Genomic DNA, 17,334 nt, shown 5'->3' on the forward strand with positions numbered 1-17,334 from the left:
AGAAAAGGATAGAAGAAAAAAAAGTTGGTAAATCCACAATCTTGTAAACATTGGTGGTTCAGTGGTAGAATTCTTGCCTCCCATTTGACAGACCCGGGTCCAGTTCCTGGCCAGTACAGATGTAACTTACTGTTCTTATGTGTCACTGACCTTAAAGTCATGATGGATGTGAGGATGGTCAGTGAGTCGTCCCACGGTTTCTCACTTGATACTGGGTTCGTAGATAGCGGAGTCTGTAGACTACTCATTAAGGTAAGAAAAGGTGAAAAAAGTATCATTAACTTTATGTTTTCTAAGCATTTGTATAAACATCTCCCCTAACAGAATATGAGAAAAGGATGGAGAAAATGCCAAGAAAAAAAAAAAATTGGAAAATTAACACTTTTGTGAGCATTGGTGGTTCAGTGGTAGAATTCTCGCCTGCCACGCGGGAGACCGGGGTCCGATTCCCGGCCAATGCAGGTATACTATCCCGTTCTTATGTTTCACAAACATGAAAGTCGTGATGGATGTGAGGATGGTCAGTGAGTCGTCCCACGGTTTCTCACTTGATACTGGGTTCGTAGATAGCGTAGTCTTTAGACTATTCATTGAGGTAAGAAAAAGAGATAAGGGGAAAAAACTATCAATAACTTTATGTTTTCTAAGCATTTGTATAAACATCTCCCCTAACAGAAAATGAGAAAAGGATGGAGAAAATGCCAAGAAAAAAAAAATTTGGAAAATTAACACTTTTGTGAGCATTGGTCGTTCAGTGGTAGAATTCTCGCCTGCCACGCGGGAGACCCGGGTCCGATTCCCGGCCAATGCAGGTATACTTTCCCGTTCTTATGTGTCACAAACATAAAAGTCGTGATGGATGTGAGGATGGTCAGTGAGTCGTCCCACGGTTTCTCACTTGATATTGGGTTCGTAGATAGCGTAGTCTGTAGACTATTCATTGAGGTAAGAAAAAGAGATAAGGGGAAAAAAGTATCAATAACTTTATGTTTTCTAAGCATTTGTATAAACATCTCCCCTATAAGAATATGAGAAAAGGATGGAGAAAATGCCAAGAAAAAAAAAATTGGAAAATTAACACTTTTGTGAGCATTGGTCGTTCAGTGGTAGAATTCTCGCCTGCCACGCGGGAGACCCGGGTCCAATTCCCGGCCAATGCAGGTATACTATCCCGTTCTTATGTGTCACAAACATAAAAGTCGTGATGGATGTGAGGATGGTCAGTGAGTCGTCCCACGGTTTCTCACTTGATATTGGGTTCGTAGATAGCAGAGCAGTAGACTATTCATTAAGGTAAGAAAAAGAGATAAGGGGAAAAAAGTATCAATAACTTTTTGTTTTCTAAGCATTTGTATAAACATCTCCCCTATAAGAATATGAGAAAAGGATGGAGAAAATGCCAAGAAAAAAAAAAATTGGAAAATTAAAACTTTTGTGAGCATTGGTGATTCAGTGGTAGAATTCTCGCCTGCCACGCGGGAGACCCGGGTCTGATTCCCGGCCAATACAGATATACTTTACCGTTCTTATGTGTCACAAACATAAAAGTCGTGATGGATGTGAAGATGGTCAGTGAGTCGTCCCACGGTTTCTCACTTGATACTGGGTTCGTAGATAGCGTAGTCTGTAGACTATTCATTGAGGTAAGAAAAAGAGATAAGGGGAAAAAACTATCAATAACTTTTTGTTTTCAAAGCATTTGTATAAACATCTCCCCTAACAGAATATGAGAAAAGGATGGAGAAAGTGCCAAGAAAAAAAAGTTGGAAAATTAACACTATTGTAAGCATTGGTGGTTCAGTGGTAGAATTCTTGCCTGCCATGTGGGGGACAGTGTTTGAATAGTCTGGAGACTATTCAAAAGACAGAAAAAAACATATCAATGACTTCTTGTTTTCTAATCATTTGTACAAACATCTCCCCTAACACAATATGAGAAAAGGATAGAAGAAAAAAAAGTTGGTAAATCCACAATCTTGTAAACATTGGTGGTTCAGTGGTAGAATTCTTGCCTCCCATTTGACAGACCCGGGTCCAGTTCCTGGCCAGTACAGATGTAACTTACTGTTCTTATGTGTCACTGACCTTAAAGTCGTGATGGATGTGAGGATGGTCAGTGAGTCGTCCCACGGTTTCTCACTTGATATTGGGTTCGTAGATAGCAGAGCAGTAGACTATTCATTAAGGTAAGAAAAAGAGAAAAGGTGAAAAAAGTATCAATAACTTTATGTTTTCTAAGCATTTGTATAAACATCTCCCCTATGAGAATATGAGAAAAGGATGGAGAAAATGCCAAGAAAAAAAAAATTTGGAAAATTAACACTTTTGTGAGAATTGGTGATTCAGTGGTAGAATTCTCGCCTGCCACGCGGGAGACCTGGGTCCGATTCCCGGCCAATGCAGGTATACTTTCCCGTTCTTATGTGTCACAAACATAAAAGTCGTGATGGATGTGAGGATGGTCAGTGAGTCGTCCCACGGTTTCTCACTTGATATTGGGTTCGTAGATAGCAGAGCAGTAGACTATTCATTAAGGTAAGAAAAAGAGATAAGGGGAAAAAAGTATCAATAACTTTTTGTTTTCTAAGCATTTGTATAAACATCTCCCCTATAAGAATATGAGAAAAGGATGGAGAAAATGCCAAGAAAAAAAAAAATTGGAAAATTAACACTTTTGTGAGCATTGGTGATTCAGTGGTAGAATTCTCGCCTGCCACGCGGGAGACCCGGGTCTGATTCCCGGCCAATACAGATATACTTTACCGTTCTTATGTGTCACAAACATAAAAGTCGTGATGGATGTGAAGATGGTCAGTGAGTCGTCCCACGGTTTCTCACTTGATACTGGGTTTGTAGATAGCGTAGTCTGTAGACTATTCATTGAGGTAAGAAAAAGAGATAAGGGGAAAAAACTATCAATAACTTTTTGTTTTCAAAGCATTTGTATAAACATTTCCCCTAACAGAATATGAGAAAAGGATGGAGAAAGTGCCAAGAAAAAAAAGTTGGAAAATTAACACTATTGTAAGCATTGGTGGTTCAGTGGTAGAATTCTTGCCTGCCATGTGGGGGACAGTGTTTGAATAGTCTGGAGGCTATTCAAAAGACAGAAAAAAACATATCAATGACTTCTTGTTTTCTAATCATTTGTACAAACATCTCCCCTAACACAATATGAGAAAAGGATAGAAGAAAAAAAAGTTGGTAAATCCACAATCTTGTAAACATTGGTGGTTCAGTGGTAGAATTCTTGCCTCCCATTTGACAGACCCGGGTCCAGTTCCTGGCCAGTACAGATGTAACTTACTGTTCTTATGTGTCACTGACCTTAAAGTCGTGATGGATGTGAGGATGGTCAGTGAGTCGTCCCACGGTTTCTCACTTGATATTGGGTTCGTAGATAGCAGAGCAGTAGACTATTCATTAAGGTAAGAAAAAGAGAAAAGGTGAAAAAAGTATCAATAACTTTATGTTTTCAAAGCATTTGTATAAACATCTCCCCTAACAGAATATGAGAAAAGGATGGAGAAAATGCCAAGAAAAAAAAAAATTGGAAAATTAACACTTTTGTGAGCATTGGTGGTTCAGTGGTAGAATTCTCGCCTGCCACGCGGGAGACCGGGGTCTGATTCCCGGCCAATGCAGGTATACTATCCCGTTCTTATGTTTCACAAACATGAAAGTCGTGATGGATGTGAGGATGGTCAGTGAGTCGTCCCACGGTTTCTCACTTGATACTGGGTTCGTAGATTGCAGAGTCTGTAGACTATTCATTAAGGTAAGAAAAAGAGATAAGGTGAAAAAAGTATCAATAACTTTATGTTTTCTAAGCATTTGTATAAACATCTCCCCTAACAGAATATGAGAAAAGGATGGAGAAAATGCCAAGAAAAAAAAAAAATTGGAAAATTTACACTTTTGTGAGCATTGGTGGTTCAGTGGTAGAATTCTCGCCTGCCACGCGGGAGACCCGGGTCCGATTCCCGGCCAATGCAGGTATACTATGCCGTTCTTATGTGTCACAAACATAAAAGTCGTGATGGATGTGAGGATGGTCAGTGAGTCGTCCCACGGTTTCTCACTTGATACTGGGTTCGTAGATAGCGTAGTCTGTAGACTATTCATTGAGGTAAGAAAAAGAGATAAGGGGAAAAAACTATCAATAACTTTTTGTTTTCAAAGCATTTGTATAAACATCTCCCCTAACAGAATATGAGAAAAGGATGGAGAAAGTGCCAAGAAAAAAAAGTTGGAAAATTAACACTATTGTAAGCATTGGTGGTTCAGTGGTAGAATTCTTGCCTACCATGTTGGGGACAGTGTTTGAATAGTCTGGAGACTATTCAAAAGACAGAAAAAAACATATCAATGACTTCTTGTTTTCTAATCATTTGTACAAACATCTCCCCTAACACAATATGAGAAAAGGATAGAAGAAAAAAAAGTTGGTAAATCCACAATCTTGTAAACATTGGTGGTTCAGTGGTAGAATTCTTGCCTCCCATTTGACAGACCCGGGTCCAGTTCCTGGCCAGTACAGATGTAACTTACTGTTCTTATGTGTCACTGACCTTAAAGTCATGATGGATGTGAGGATGGTCAGTGAGTCGTCCCACGGTTTCTCACTTGATACTGGGTTCGTAGATAGCGGAGTCTGTAGACTACTCATTAAGGTAAGAAAAGGTGAAAAAAGTATCATTAACTTTATGTTTTCTAAGCATTTGTATAAACTTCTCCCCTAACAGAATATGAGAAAAGGATGGAGAAAATGCCAAGAAAAAAAAAAAATTGGAAAATTAACACTTTTGTGAGCATTGGTGGTTCAGTGGTAGAATTCTCGCCTGCCACGCGGGAGACCGGGGTCCGATTCCCGGCCAATGCAGGTATACTATCCCGTTCTTATGTTTCACAAACATGAAAGTCGTGATGGATGTGAGGATGGTCAGTGAGTCGTCCCACGGTTTCTCACTTGATACTGGGTTCGTAGATAGCGTAGTCTTTAGACTATTCATTGAGGTAAGAAAAAGAGATAAGGGGAAAAAACTATCAATAACTTTATGTTTTCTAAGCATTTGTATAAACATCTCCCCTAACAGAAAATGAGAAAAGGATGGAGAAAATGCCAAGAAAAAAAAAATTTGGAAAATTAACACTTTTGTGAGCATTGGTCGTTCAGTGGTAGAATTCTCGCCTGCCACGCGGGAGACCCGGGTCCGATTCCCGGCCAATGCAGGTATACTTTCCCGTTCTTATGTGTCACAAACATAAAAGTCGTGATGGATGTGAGGATGGTCAGTGAGTCGTCCCACGGTTTCTCACTTGATATTGGGTTCGTAGATAGCGTAGTCTGTAGACTATTCATTGAGGTAAGAAAAAGAGATAAGGGGAAAAAAGTATCAATAACTTTATGTTTTCTAAGCATTTGTATAAACATCTCCCCTATAAGAATATGAGAAAAGGATGGAGAAAATGCCAAGAAAAAAAAAATTGGAAAATTAACACTTTTGTGAGCATTGGTCGTTCAGTGGTAGAATTCTCGCCTGCCACGCGGGAGACCCGGGTCCAATTCCCGGCCAATGCAGGTATACTATCCCGTTCTTATGTGTCACAAACATAAAAGTCGTGATGGATGTGAGGATGGTCAGTGAGTCGTCCCACGGTTTCTCACTTGATATTGGGTTCGTAGATAGCAGAGCAGTAGACTATTCATTAAGGTAAGAAAAAGAGATAAGGGGAAAAAAGTATCAATAACTTTTTGTTTTCTAAGCATTTGTATAAACATCTCCCCTATAAGAATATGAGAAAAGGATGGAGAAAATGCCAAGAAAAAAAAAAATTGGAAAATTAAAACTTTTGTGAGCATTGGTGATTCAGTGGTAGAATTCTCGCCTGCCACGCGGGAGACCCGGGTCTGATTCCCGGCCAATACAGATATACTTTACCGTTCTTATGTGTCACAAACATAAAAGTCGTGATGGATGTGAAGATGGTCAGTGAGTCGTCCCACGGTTTCTCACTTGATACTGGGTTCGTAGATAGCGTAGTCTGTAGACTATTCATTGAGGTAAGAAAAAGAGATAAGGGGAAAAAACTATCAATAACTTTTTGTTTTCAAAGCATTTGTATAAACATCTCCCCTAACAGAATATGAGAAAAGGATGGAGAAAGTGCCAAGAAAAAAAAGTTGGAAAATTAACACTATTGTAAGCATTGGTGGTTCAGTGGTAGAATTCTTGCCTGCCATGTGGGGGACAGTGTTTGAATAGTCTGGAGACTATTCAAAAGACAGAAAAAAACATATCAATGACTTCTTGTTTTCTAATCATTTGTACAAACATCTCCCCTAACACAATATGAGAAAAGGATAGAAGAAAAAAAAGTTGGTAAATCCACAATCTTGTAAACATTGGTGGTTCAGTGGTAGAATTCTTGCCTCCCATTTGACAGACCCGGGTCCAGTTCCTGGCCAGTACAGATGTAACTTACTGTTCTTATGTGTCACTGACCTTAAAGTCGTGATGGATGTGAGGATGGTCAGTGAGTCGTCCCACGGTTTCTCACTTGATATTGGGTTCGTAGATAGCAGAGCAGTAGACTATTCATTAAGGTAAGAAAAAGAGAAAAGGTGAAAAAAGTATCAATAACTTTATGTTTTCTAAGCATTTGTATACACATCTCCCCTAACAGAATATGAGAAAAGGATGGAGAAGGTGCCAAGAAAAAAAAAAAGTTGGAAAATTAACACTTTTGTAAGCATTGGTGGTTCAGTGGTAGAATTCTCGCCTGCCACGCGGGAGACCCGGGTCCGATTCCCGGCCAATGCAGGTATACTATGCTGTTCTTATGTTTCACAAACATGAAAGTCGTGATGGATGTGAGGATGGTCAGTGAGTCGTCCCACGGTTTCTCACTTGATACTGGGTTCGTAGATTGCAGAGTCTGTAGACTATTCATTAAGGTAAGAAAAAGAGAAAAGGTCAAAAAAGTATCAATAACTTTATGTTTTCTAAGCATTTGTATAAACATCTCCCCTAACAGAATATGAGAAAAGGATGGAGAAAATGCCAAGAAAAAAAAAAAATTGGAAAATTAACACTTTCGTGAGCATTGGTGGTTCAGTGGTAGAATTCTCGCCTGCCACGCGGGAGACCCGGGTCCGATTCCCGGCCAATGCAGGTATACTATGCCGTTCTTATGTGTCACAAACATAAAAGTCGTGATGGATGTGAGGATGGTCAGTGAGTCGTCCCACGGTTTCTCACTTGATACTGGGTTCGTAGATTGCGGAGTCTGTAGACTACTCATTAAGGTAAGAAAAGGTGAAAAAAGTATCAATAACTTTATGTTTTCTAAGCATTTGTATAAACATCTCCCCTAACAGAATATGAGAAAAGGATGGAGAAAATGCCAAGAAAAAAAAAAAATTGGAAAATTAACACTTTTGTGAGCATTGGTGGTTCAGTGGTAGAATTCTCGCCTGCCACGCGGGAGACCCGGGTCCGATTCCCGGCCAATGCAGGTATACTATCCCGTTCTTATGTTTCACAAACATGAAAGTCGTGATGGATGTGAGGATGGTCAGTGAGTCGTCCCACGGTTTCTCACTTGATATTGGGTTCGTAGATAGCAGAGCAGTAGACTATTCATTAAGGTAAGAAAAAGAGATAAGGGGAAAAAAGTATCAATAACTTTTTGTTTTCTAAGCATTTGTGTAAACATCTCCCCTATAAGAATATGAGAAAAGGATGGAGAAAATGCCAAGAAAAAAAAAAATTGGAAAATTAACACTTTTGTGAGAATTGGTGATTCAGTGGTAGAATTCTCGCCTGCCACGCGGGAGACCCGGGTCCGATTCCCGGCCAATGCAGGTATACTTTCCCGTTCTTATGTGTCACAAACATAAAAGTCGTGATGGATGTGAGGATGGTCAGTGAGTCGTCCCACGGTTTCTCACTTGATATTGGGTTTGTAGATAGCAGAGCAGTAGACTATTCATTAAGGTAAGAAAAAGAGATAAGGGGAAAAAAGTATCAATAACTTTTTGTTTTCTAAGCATTTGTATAAACATCTCCCCTATAAGAATATGAGAAAAGGATGGAGAAAATGCCAAGAAAAAAAAAAATTGGAAAATTAACACTTTTGTGAGCATTGGTGATTCAGTGGTAGAATTCTCGCCTGCCACGCGGGAGACCCGGGTCTGATTCCCGGCCAATACAGATATACTTTACCGTTCTTATGTGTCACAAACATAAAAGTCGTGATGGATGTGAAGATGGTCAGTGAGTCGTCCCACGGTTTCTCACTTGATACTGGGTTCGTAGATAGCGTAGTCTGTAGACTATTCATTGAGGTAAGAAAAAGAGATAAGGGGAAAAAACTATCAATAACTTTTTGTTTTCAAAGCATTTGTATAAACATTTCCCCTAACAGAATATGAGAAAAGGATGGAGAAAGTGCCAAGAAAAAAAAGTTGGAAAATTAACACTATTGTAAGCATTGGTGGTTCAGTGGTAGAATTCTTGCCTGCCATGTGGGGGACAGTGTTTGAATAGTCTGGAGGCTATTCAAAAGACAGAAAAAAACATATCAATGACTTCTTGTTTTCTAATCATTTGTACAAACATCTCCCCTAACACAATATGAGAAAAGGATAGAAGAAAAAAAAGTTGGTAAATCCACAATCTTGTAAACATTGGTGGTTCAGTGGTAGAATTCTTGCCTCCCATTTGACAGACCCGGGTCCAGTTCCCGGCCAGTACAGATGTAACTTACTGTTCTTATGTGTCACTGACCTTAAAGTCGTGATGGATGTGAGGATGGTCAGTGAGTCGTCCCACGGTTTCTCACTTGATATTGGGTTCGTAGATAGCAGAGCAGTAGACTATTCATTAAGGTAAGAAAAAAAGAAAAGGTGAAAAAAGTATCAATAACTTTATGTTTTCAAAGCATTTGTATAAACATCTCCCCTAACAGAATATGAGAAAAGGATGGAGAAAATGCCAAGAAAAAAAAAAAATTGGAAAATTAACACTTTTGTGAGCATTGGTGGTTCAGTGGTAGAATTCTCGCCTGCCACGCGGGAGACCGGGGTCTGATTCCCGGCCAATGCAGGTATACTATCCCGTTCTTATGTTTCACAAACATGAAAGTCGTGATGGATGTGAGGATGGTCAGTGAGTCGTCCCACGGTTTCTCACTTGATACTGGGTTCGTAGATTGCAGTCTGTAGACTATTCATTAAGGTAAGAAAAAGAGAAAAGGTGAAAAAAGTATCAATAACTTTATGTTTTCTAAGCATTTGTATAAACATCTCCCCTAACAGAATATGAGAAAAGGATGGAGAAAATGCCAAGAAAAAAAAAAAATTGGAAAATTAACACTTTCGTGAGCATTGGTGGTTCAGTGGTAGAATTCTCGCCTGCCACGCGGGAGACCTGGGTCCGATTCCCGGCCAATGCAGGTATACTTTCCCGTTCTTATGTGTCACAAACATAAAAGTCGTGATGGATGTGAGGATGGTCAGTGAGTCGTCCCACGGTTTCTCACTTGATATTGGGTTCGTAGATAGCGTAGTCTGTAGACTATTCATTGAGGTAAGAAAAAGAGATAAGGGGAAAAAAGTATCAATAACTTTATGTTTTCTAAGCATTTGTATAAACATCTCCCCTATAAGAATATGAGAAAAGGATGGAGAAAATGCCAAGAAAAAAAAAAATTGGAAAATTAACACTTTTGTGAGCATTGGTCGTTCAGTGGTAGAATTCTCGCCTGCCACGCGGGAGACCCGGGTCTGATTCCCGGCCAATACAGATATACTTTACCGTTCTTATGTGTCACAAACATAAAAGTCGTGATGGATGTGAGGATGGTCAGTGAGTCGTCCCACGGTTTCTCACTTGATATTGGGTTCGTAGATAGCAGAGCAGTAGACTATTCATTAAGGTAAGAAAAAGAGATAAGGGGAAAAAACTATCAATAACTTTTTGTTTTCTAAGCATTTGTATAAACATCTCCCCTATAAGAATATGAGAAAAGGATGGAGAAAATGCCAAGAAAAAAAAAAATTGGAAAATTAACACTTTTGTGAGAATTGGTGATTCAGTGGTAGAATTCTCGCCTGCCACGCGGGAGACCCGGGTCCGATTCCCGGCCAATGCAGGTATACTTTCCCGTTCTTATGTGTCACAAACATAAAAGTCGTGATGGATGTGAGGATGGTCAGTGAGTCGTCCCACGGTTTCTCACTTGATATTGGGTTCGTAGATAGCAGAGCAGTAGACTATTCATTAAGGTAAGAAAAAGAGATAAGGGGAAAGAAGTATCAATAACTTTTTGTTTTCTAAGCATTTGTATAAACATCTCCCCTATAAGAATATGAGAAAAGGATGGAGAAAATGCCAAGAAAAAAAAAAATTGGAAAATTAACACTTTTGTGAGCATTGGTGATTCAGTGGTAGAATTCTCGCCTGCCACGCGGGAGACCCGGGTCTGATTCCCGGCCAATACAGATATACTTTACCGTTCTTATGTGTCACAAACATAAAAGTCGTGATGGATGTGAAGATGGTCAGTGAGTCGTCCCACGGTTTCTCACTTGATACTGGGTTCGTAGATAGCGTAGTCTGTAGACTATTCATTGAGGTAAGAAAAAGAGATAAGGGGAAAAAACTATCAATAACTTTTTGTTTTCAAAGCATTTGTATAAACATCTCCCCTAACAGAATATGAGAAAAGGATGGAGAAAGTGCCAAGAAAAAAAAGTTGGAAAATTAACACTATTGTAAGCATTGGTGGTTCAGTGGTAGAATTCTTGCCTGCCATGTGGGGGACAGTGTTTGAATAGTCTGGAGACTATTCAAAAGACAGAAAAAAACATATCAATGACTTCTTGTTTTCTAATCATTTGTACAAACATCTCCCCTAACACAATATGAGAAAAGGATAGAAGAAAAAAAAGTTGGTAAATCCACAATCTTGTAAACATTGGTGGTTCAGTGGTAGAATTCTTGCCTCCCATTTGACAGACCCGGGTCCAGTTCCTGGCCAGTACAGATGTAACTTACTGTTCTTATGTGTCACTGACCTTAAAGTCGTGATGGATGTGAGGATGGTCAGTGAGTCATCCCACGGTTTCTCACTTGATATTGGGTTCGTAGATAGCAGAGCAGTAGACTATTCATTAAGGTAAGAAAAAGAGAAAAGGTGAAAAAAGTATCAATAACTTTATGTTTTCTAAGCATTTGTATAAACATCTCCCCTAACAGAATATGAGAAAAGGATGGAGAAAATGCCAAGAAAAAAAAAAAATTGGAAAATTAACACTTTTGTGAGCATTGGTGGTTCAGTGGTAGAATTCTCGCCTGCCACGCGGGAGACCGGGGTCCGATTCCCGGCCAATGCAGGTATACTATCCCGTTCTTATGTTTCACAAACATGAAAGTCGTGATGGATGTGAGGATGGTCAGTGAGTCGTCCCACGGTTTCTCACTTGATACTGGGTTCGTAGATAGCGTAGTCTTTAGACTATTCATTGAGGTAAGAAAAAGAGATAAGGGGAAAAAACTATCAATAACTTTATGTTTTCTAAGCATTTGTATAAACATCTCCCCTAACAGAAAATGAGAAAAGGATGGAGAAAATGCCAAGAAAAAAAAAATTTGGAAAATTAACACTTTTGTGAGCATTGGTCGTTCAGTGGTAGAATTCTCGCCTGCCACGCGGGAGACCCGGGTCCGATTCCCGGCCAATGCAGGTATACTTTCCCGTTCTTATGTGTCACAAACATAAAAGTCGTGATGGATGTGAGGATGGTCAGTGAGTCGTCCCACGGTTTCTCACTTGATATTGGGTTCGTAGATAGCGTAGTCTGTAGACTATTCATTGAGGTAAGAAAAAGAGATAAGGGGAAAAAAGTATCAATAACTTTATGTTTTCTAAGCATTTGTATAAACATCTCCCCTATAAGAATATGAGAAAAGGATGGAGAAAATGCCAAGAAAAAAAAAAATTGGAAAATTAACACTTTTGTGAGCATTGGTCGTTCAGTGGTAGAATTCTCGCCTGCCACGCGGGAGACCCGGGTCCAATTCCCGGCCAATGCAGGTATACTATCCCGTTCTTATGTGTCACAAACATAAAAGTCGTGATGGATGTGAGGATGGTCAGTGAGTCGTCCCACGGTTTCTCACTTGATATTGGGTTCGTAGATAGCGTAGTCTGTAGACTATTCATTGAGGTAAGAAAAAGAGATAAGGGGAAAAAACTATCAATAACTTTATGTTTTCTAAGCATTTGTATAAACATCTCCCCTAACAGAAAATGAGAAAAGGATGGAGAAAATGCCAAGAAAAAAAAAATTTGGAAAATTAACACTTTTGTGAGCATTGGTCGTTCAGTGGTAGAATTCTCGCCTGCCACGCGGGAGACCCGGGTCCGATTCCCGACCAATGCAGGTATACTTTCCCGTTCTTATGTGTCACAAACATAAAAGTCGTGATGGATGTGAGGATGGTCAGTGAGTCGTCCCACGGTTTCTCACTTGATATTGGGTTCGTAGATAGCGTAGTCTGTAGACTATTCATTGAGGTAAGAAAAAGAGATAAGGGGAAAAAAGTATCAATAACTTTATGTTTTCTAAGCATTTGTATAAACATCTCCCCTATAAGAATATGAGAAAAGGATGGAGAAAATGCCAAGAAAAAAAAAAATTGGAAAATTAACACTTTTGTGAGCATTGGTCGTTCAGTGGTAGAATTCTCGCCTGCCACGCGGGAGACCCGGGTCCAATTCCCGGCCAATGCAGGTATACTATCCCGTTCTTATGTGTCACAAACATAAAAGTCGTGATGGATGTGAGGATGGTCAGTGAGTCGTCCCACGGTTTCTCACTTGATATTGGGTTCGTAGATAGCGTAGTCTGTAGACTATTCATTGAGGTAAGAAAAAGAGATAAGGGGAAAAAAGTATCAATAACTTTATGTTTTCTAAGCATTTGTATAAACATCTCCCCTAACAGAATATGAGAAAAGGATGGAGAAAATGCCAAGAAAAAAAAAAAATTGGAAAATTAACACTTTTGTGAGCATTGGTGGTTCAGTGGTAGAATTCTCGCCTGCCACGCGGGAGACCGCGGTCCGATTCCCGGCCAATGCAGGTATACTATCCCGTTCTTATGTTTCACAAACATGAAAGTCGTGATGGATGTGAGGATGGTCAGTGAGTCGTCCCACGGTTTCTCACTTGATACTGGGTTCGTAGATTGCAGAGTCTGTAGACTATTCATTAAGGTAAGAAAAAGAGAAAAGGTCAAAAAAGTATCAATAACTTTATGTTTTCTAAGCATTTGTATAAACATCTCCCCTAACAGAATATGAGAAAAGGATGGAGAAAATGCCAAGAAAAAAAAAAAATTGGAAAATTTACACTTTTGTGAGCATTGGTGGTTCAGTGGTAGAATTCTCGCCTGCCACGCGGGAGACCCGGGTCCGATTCCCGGCCAATGCAGGTATACTATGCCGTTCTTATGTGTCACAAACATAAAAGTCGTGATGGATGTGAGGATGGTCAGTGAGTCGTCCCACGGTTTCTCACTTGATATTGGGTTCGTAGATAGCAGAGCAGTAGACTATTCATTAAGGTAAGAAAAAGAGATAAGGGGAAAAAAGTATCAATAACTTTTTGTTTTCTAAGCATTTGTATAAACATCTCCCCTATAAGAATATGAGAAAAGGATGGAGAAAATGCCAAGAAAAAAAAAAATTGGAAAATTAACACTTTTGTGAGCATTGGTGATTCAGTGGTAGAATTCTCGCCTGCCACGCGGGAGACCCGGGTCTGATTCCCGGCCAATACAGATATACTTTACCGTTCTTATGTGTCACAAACATAAAAGTCGTGATGGATGTGAAGATGGTCAGTGAGTCGTCCCACGGTTTCTCACTTGATACTGGGTTCGTAGATAGCGTAGTCTTTAGACTATTCATTGAGGTAAGAAAAAGAGATAAGGGGAAAAAACTATCAATAACTTTATGTTTTCAAAGCATTTGTATAAACATCTCCCCTAACAGAAAATGAGAAAAGGATGGAGAAAATGCCAAGAAAAAAAAAAATTGGAAAATTAACACTTTTGTGAGCATTGGTCGTTCAGTGGTAGAATTCTCGCCTGCCACGCGGGAGACCCGGGTCCGATTCCCGGCCAATACAGATATACTTTACCGTTCTTATGTGTCACAAACATAAAAGTCGTGATGGATGTGAAGATGGTCAGTGAGTCGTCCCACGGTTTCTCACTTGATATTGGGTTCGTAGATAGCAGAGCAGTAGACTATTCATTAAGGTAAGAAAAAGAGATAAGGGGAAAAAAGTATCAATAACTTTTTGTTTTCTAAGCATTTGTATAAACATCTCCCCTATAAGAATATGAGAAAAGGATGGAGAAAATGCCAAGAAAAAAAAAAATTGGAAAATTAACACTTTTGTGAGCATTGGTGGTTCAGTGGTAGAATTCTCGCCTGCCACGCGGGAGACCCGGGTCCGATTCCCGGCCAATGCAGGTATACTATGCCGTTCTTATGTGTCACAAACATAAAAGTCGTGATGGATGTGAGGATGGTCAGTGAGTCGTCCCACGGTTTCTCACTTGATACTGGGTTCGTAGATAGCGTAGTCTTTAGACTATTCATTGAGGTAAGAAAAAGAGATAAGGGGAAAAAACTATCAATAACTTTATGTTTTCTAAGCATTTGTATAAACATCTCCCCTAACAGAAAATGAGAAAAGGATGGAGAAAATGCCAAGAAAAAAAAAAATTGGAAAATTAACACTTTTGTGAGCATTGGTCGTTCAGTGGTAGAATTCTCGCCTGCCACGCGGGAGACCCGGGTCCGATTCCCGGCCAATGCAGGTATACTTTCCCGTTCTTATGTGTCACAAACATAAAAGTCGTGATGGATGTGAGGATGGTCAGTGAGTCGTCCCACGGTTTCTCACTTGATATTGGGTTCGTAGATAGCAGAGCAGTAGACTATTCATTAAGGTAAGAAAAAGAGATAAGGGGAAAAAAGTATCAATAACTTTTTGTTTTCTAAGCATTTGTATAAACATCTCCCCTAACAGAATATGAGAAAAGGATGGAGAAGGTGCCAAGAAAAAAAAAAAGTTGGAAAATTAACACTTTTGTAAGCATTGGTGGTTCAGTGGTAGAATTCTCGCCTGCCACGCGGGAGACCCGGGTCCGATTCCCGGCCAATGCAGGTATACTATGCCGTTCTTATGTGTCACAAACATAAAAGTCGTGATGGATGTGAGGATGGTCAGTGAGTCGTCCCACGGTTTCTCACTTGATACTGGGTTCGTAGATAGCGTAGTCTTTAGACTATTCATTGAGGTAAGAAAAAGAGATAAGGGGAAAAAACTATCAATAACTTTATGTTTTCTAAGCATTTGTATAAACATCTCCCCTAACAGAAAATGAGAAAAGGATGGAGAAAATGCCAAGAAAAAAAAAAATTGGAAAATTAACACTTTTGTGAGCATTGGTCGTTCAGTGGTAGAATTCTCGCCTGCCACGCGGGAGACCCGGGTCCGATTCCCGGCCAATGCAGGTATACTTTCCCGTTCTTATGTGTCACAAACATAAAAGTCGTGATGGATGTGAGGATGGTCAGTGAGTCGTCCCACGGTTTCTCACTTGATATTGGGTTCGTAGATAGCGTAGTCTGTAGACTATTCATTGAGGTAAGAAAAAGAGATAAGGGGAAAAAAGTATCAATAACTTTTTGTTTTCTAAGCATTTGTATAAACATCTCCCCTATAAGAATATGAGAAAAGGATGGAGAAAATGCCAAGAAAAAAAAAAATTGGAAAATTAACACTTTTGTGAGCATTGGTGATTCAGTGGTAGAATTCTCGCCTGCCACGCGGGAGACCCGGGTCTGATTCCCGGCCAATACAGATATACTTTACCGTTCTTATGTGTCACAAACATAAAAGTCGTGATGGATGTGAAGATGGTCAGTGAGTCGTCCCACGGTTTCTCACTTGATACTGGGTTCGTAGATAGCGTAGTCTGTAGACTATTCATTGAGGTAAGAAAAAGAGATAAGGGGAAAAAAGTATCAATAACTTTTTGTTTTCTAAGCATTTGTATAAACATCTCCCCTATAAGAATATGAGAAAAGGATGGAGAAAATGCCAAGAAAAAAAAAAATTGGAAAATTAACACTTTTGTGAGCATTGGTGATTCAGTGGTAGAATTCTCGCCTGCCACGCGGGAGACCCGGGTCTGATTCCCGGCCAATACAGATATACTTTACCGTTCTTATGTGTCACAAACATAAAAGTCGTGATGGATGTGAAGATGGTCAGTGAGTCGTCCCACGGTTTCTCACTTGATACTGGGTTCGTAGATAGCGTAGTCTGTAGACTATTCATTGAGGTAAGAAAAAGAGATAAGGGGAAAAAACTATCAATAACTTTATGTTTTCTAAGCATTTGTATAAACATCTCCCCTAACAGAAAATGAGAAAAGGATGGAGAAAATGCCAAGAAAAAAAAAAATTGGAAAATTAACACTTTTGTGAGCATTGGTCATTCAGTGGTAGAATTCTCGCCTGCCACGCGGGAGACCCGGGTCCGATTCCCGGCCAATGCAGGTATACTTTCCCGTTCTTATGTGTCACAAACATAAAAGTCGTGATGGATGTGAGGATGGTCAGTGAGTCGTCCCACGGTTTCTCACTTGATATTGGGTTCGTAGATAGCGTAGTCTGCAGACTATTCATTGAGGTAAGAAAAAGAGATAAGGGGAAAAAAGTATCAATAACTTTATGTTTTCTAAGCATTTGTATAAACATCTCCCCTATAAGAATATGAGAAAAGGATGGAGAAAATGCCAAGAAAAAAAAAATTGGAAAATTAACACTTTTGTGAGCATTGGTCGTTCAGTGGTAGAATTCTCGCCTGCCACGCGGGAGACCCGGGTCTGATTCCCGGCCAATACAGATATACTTTACCGTTCTTATGTGTCACAAACATAAAAGTCGTGATGGATGTGAAGATGGTCAGTGAGTCGTCCCACGGTTTCTCACTTGATATTGGGTTCGTAGATAGCAGAGCAGTAGACTATTCATTAAGGTAAGAAAAAGAGATAAGGGGAAAAAAGTATCAATAACTTTTTGTTTTCTAAGCATTTGTATAAACATCTCCCCTATAAGAATATGAGAAAAGGATGGAGAAAATGCCAAGAAAAAAAAAATTTGGAAAATTAACACTTTTGTGAGCATTGGTGATTCAGTGGTAGAATTCTCGCCTGCCACGCGGGAGACCCGGGTCTGA

The 17,334-nt window shown here is 39.7% G+C and overlaps 13 non-coding genes across 13 annotated transcripts; all 13 read left to right on the forward strand.

Moving 5' to 3' along the window:
- The first annotated feature begins 740 nt into the window (after window positions 1-740).
- trnag-gcc (transfer RNA glycine (anticodon GCC)) lies at window positions 741-811 on the forward strand. Its single transcript has one exon. It is a non-coding gene; the product is annotated as a tRNA-Gly (tRNA).
- Window positions 812-3,924: 3,113 nt separating this feature from the next.
- trnag-gcc (transfer RNA glycine (anticodon GCC)) lies at window positions 3,925-3,995 on the forward strand. The gene has a single exon. It is a non-coding gene; the product is annotated as a tRNA-Gly (tRNA).
- A 1,166-nt stretch (window positions 3,996-5,161) lies between these two features.
- Window positions 5,162-5,232, forward strand: trnag-gcc (transfer RNA glycine (anticodon GCC)). The gene has a single exon. It is a non-coding gene; the product is annotated as a tRNA-Gly (tRNA).
- A 1,521-nt stretch (window positions 5,233-6,753) lies between these two features.
- trnag-gcc (transfer RNA glycine (anticodon GCC)) lies at window positions 6,754-6,824 on the forward strand. The gene has a single exon. It is a non-coding gene; the product is annotated as a tRNA-Gly (tRNA).
- A 280-nt stretch (window positions 6,825-7,104) lies between these two features.
- Window positions 7,105-7,175, forward strand: trnag-gcc (transfer RNA glycine (anticodon GCC)). The gene has a single exon. It is a non-coding gene; the product is annotated as a tRNA-Gly (tRNA).
- Window positions 7,176-7,447: 272 nt separating this feature from the next.
- On the forward strand, window positions 7,448-7,518 carry trnag-gcc (transfer RNA glycine (anticodon GCC)). Its single transcript has one exon. It is a non-coding gene; the product is annotated as a tRNA-Gly (tRNA).
- A 1,870-nt stretch (window positions 7,519-9,388) lies between these two features.
- Window positions 9,389-9,459, forward strand: trnag-gcc (transfer RNA glycine (anticodon GCC)). Its single transcript has one exon. It is a non-coding gene; the product is annotated as a tRNA-Gly (tRNA).
- A 2,221-nt stretch (window positions 9,460-11,680) lies between these two features.
- trnag-gcc (transfer RNA glycine (anticodon GCC)) lies at window positions 11,681-11,751 on the forward strand. Its single transcript has one exon. It is a non-coding gene; the product is annotated as a tRNA-Gly (tRNA).
- Window positions 11,752-13,432: 1,681 nt separating this feature from the next.
- trnag-gcc (transfer RNA glycine (anticodon GCC)) lies at window positions 13,433-13,503 on the forward strand. The gene has a single exon. It is a non-coding gene; the product is annotated as a tRNA-Gly (tRNA).
- Window positions 13,504-14,480: 977 nt separating this feature from the next.
- Window positions 14,481-14,551, forward strand: trnag-gcc (transfer RNA glycine (anticodon GCC)). Its single transcript has one exon. It is a non-coding gene; the product is annotated as a tRNA-Gly (tRNA).
- Window positions 14,552-14,830: 279 nt separating this feature from the next.
- On the forward strand, window positions 14,831-14,901 carry trnag-gcc (transfer RNA glycine (anticodon GCC)). Its single transcript has one exon. It is a non-coding gene; the product is annotated as a tRNA-Gly (tRNA).
- A 279-nt stretch (window positions 14,902-15,180) lies between these two features.
- trnag-gcc (transfer RNA glycine (anticodon GCC)) lies at window positions 15,181-15,251 on the forward strand. The gene has a single exon. It is a non-coding gene; the product is annotated as a tRNA-Gly (tRNA).
- A 279-nt stretch (window positions 15,252-15,530) lies between these two features.
- trnag-gcc (transfer RNA glycine (anticodon GCC)) lies at window positions 15,531-15,601 on the forward strand. The gene has a single exon. It is a non-coding gene; the product is annotated as a tRNA-Gly (tRNA).
- The last annotated feature ends 1,733 nt before the right edge of the window (window positions 15,602-17,334 follow it).

Source organism: Leuresthes tenuis, unplaced genomic scaffold, assembly GCF_036924035.1.
Source record: "Leuresthes tenuis unplaced genomic scaffold, fLeuTen1.0.hap1 SCAF_5, whole genome shotgun sequence".
Lineage (NCBI taxonomy): Eukaryota > Metazoa > Chordata > Actinopteri > Atheriniformes > Atherinopsidae > Leuresthes > Leuresthes tenuis.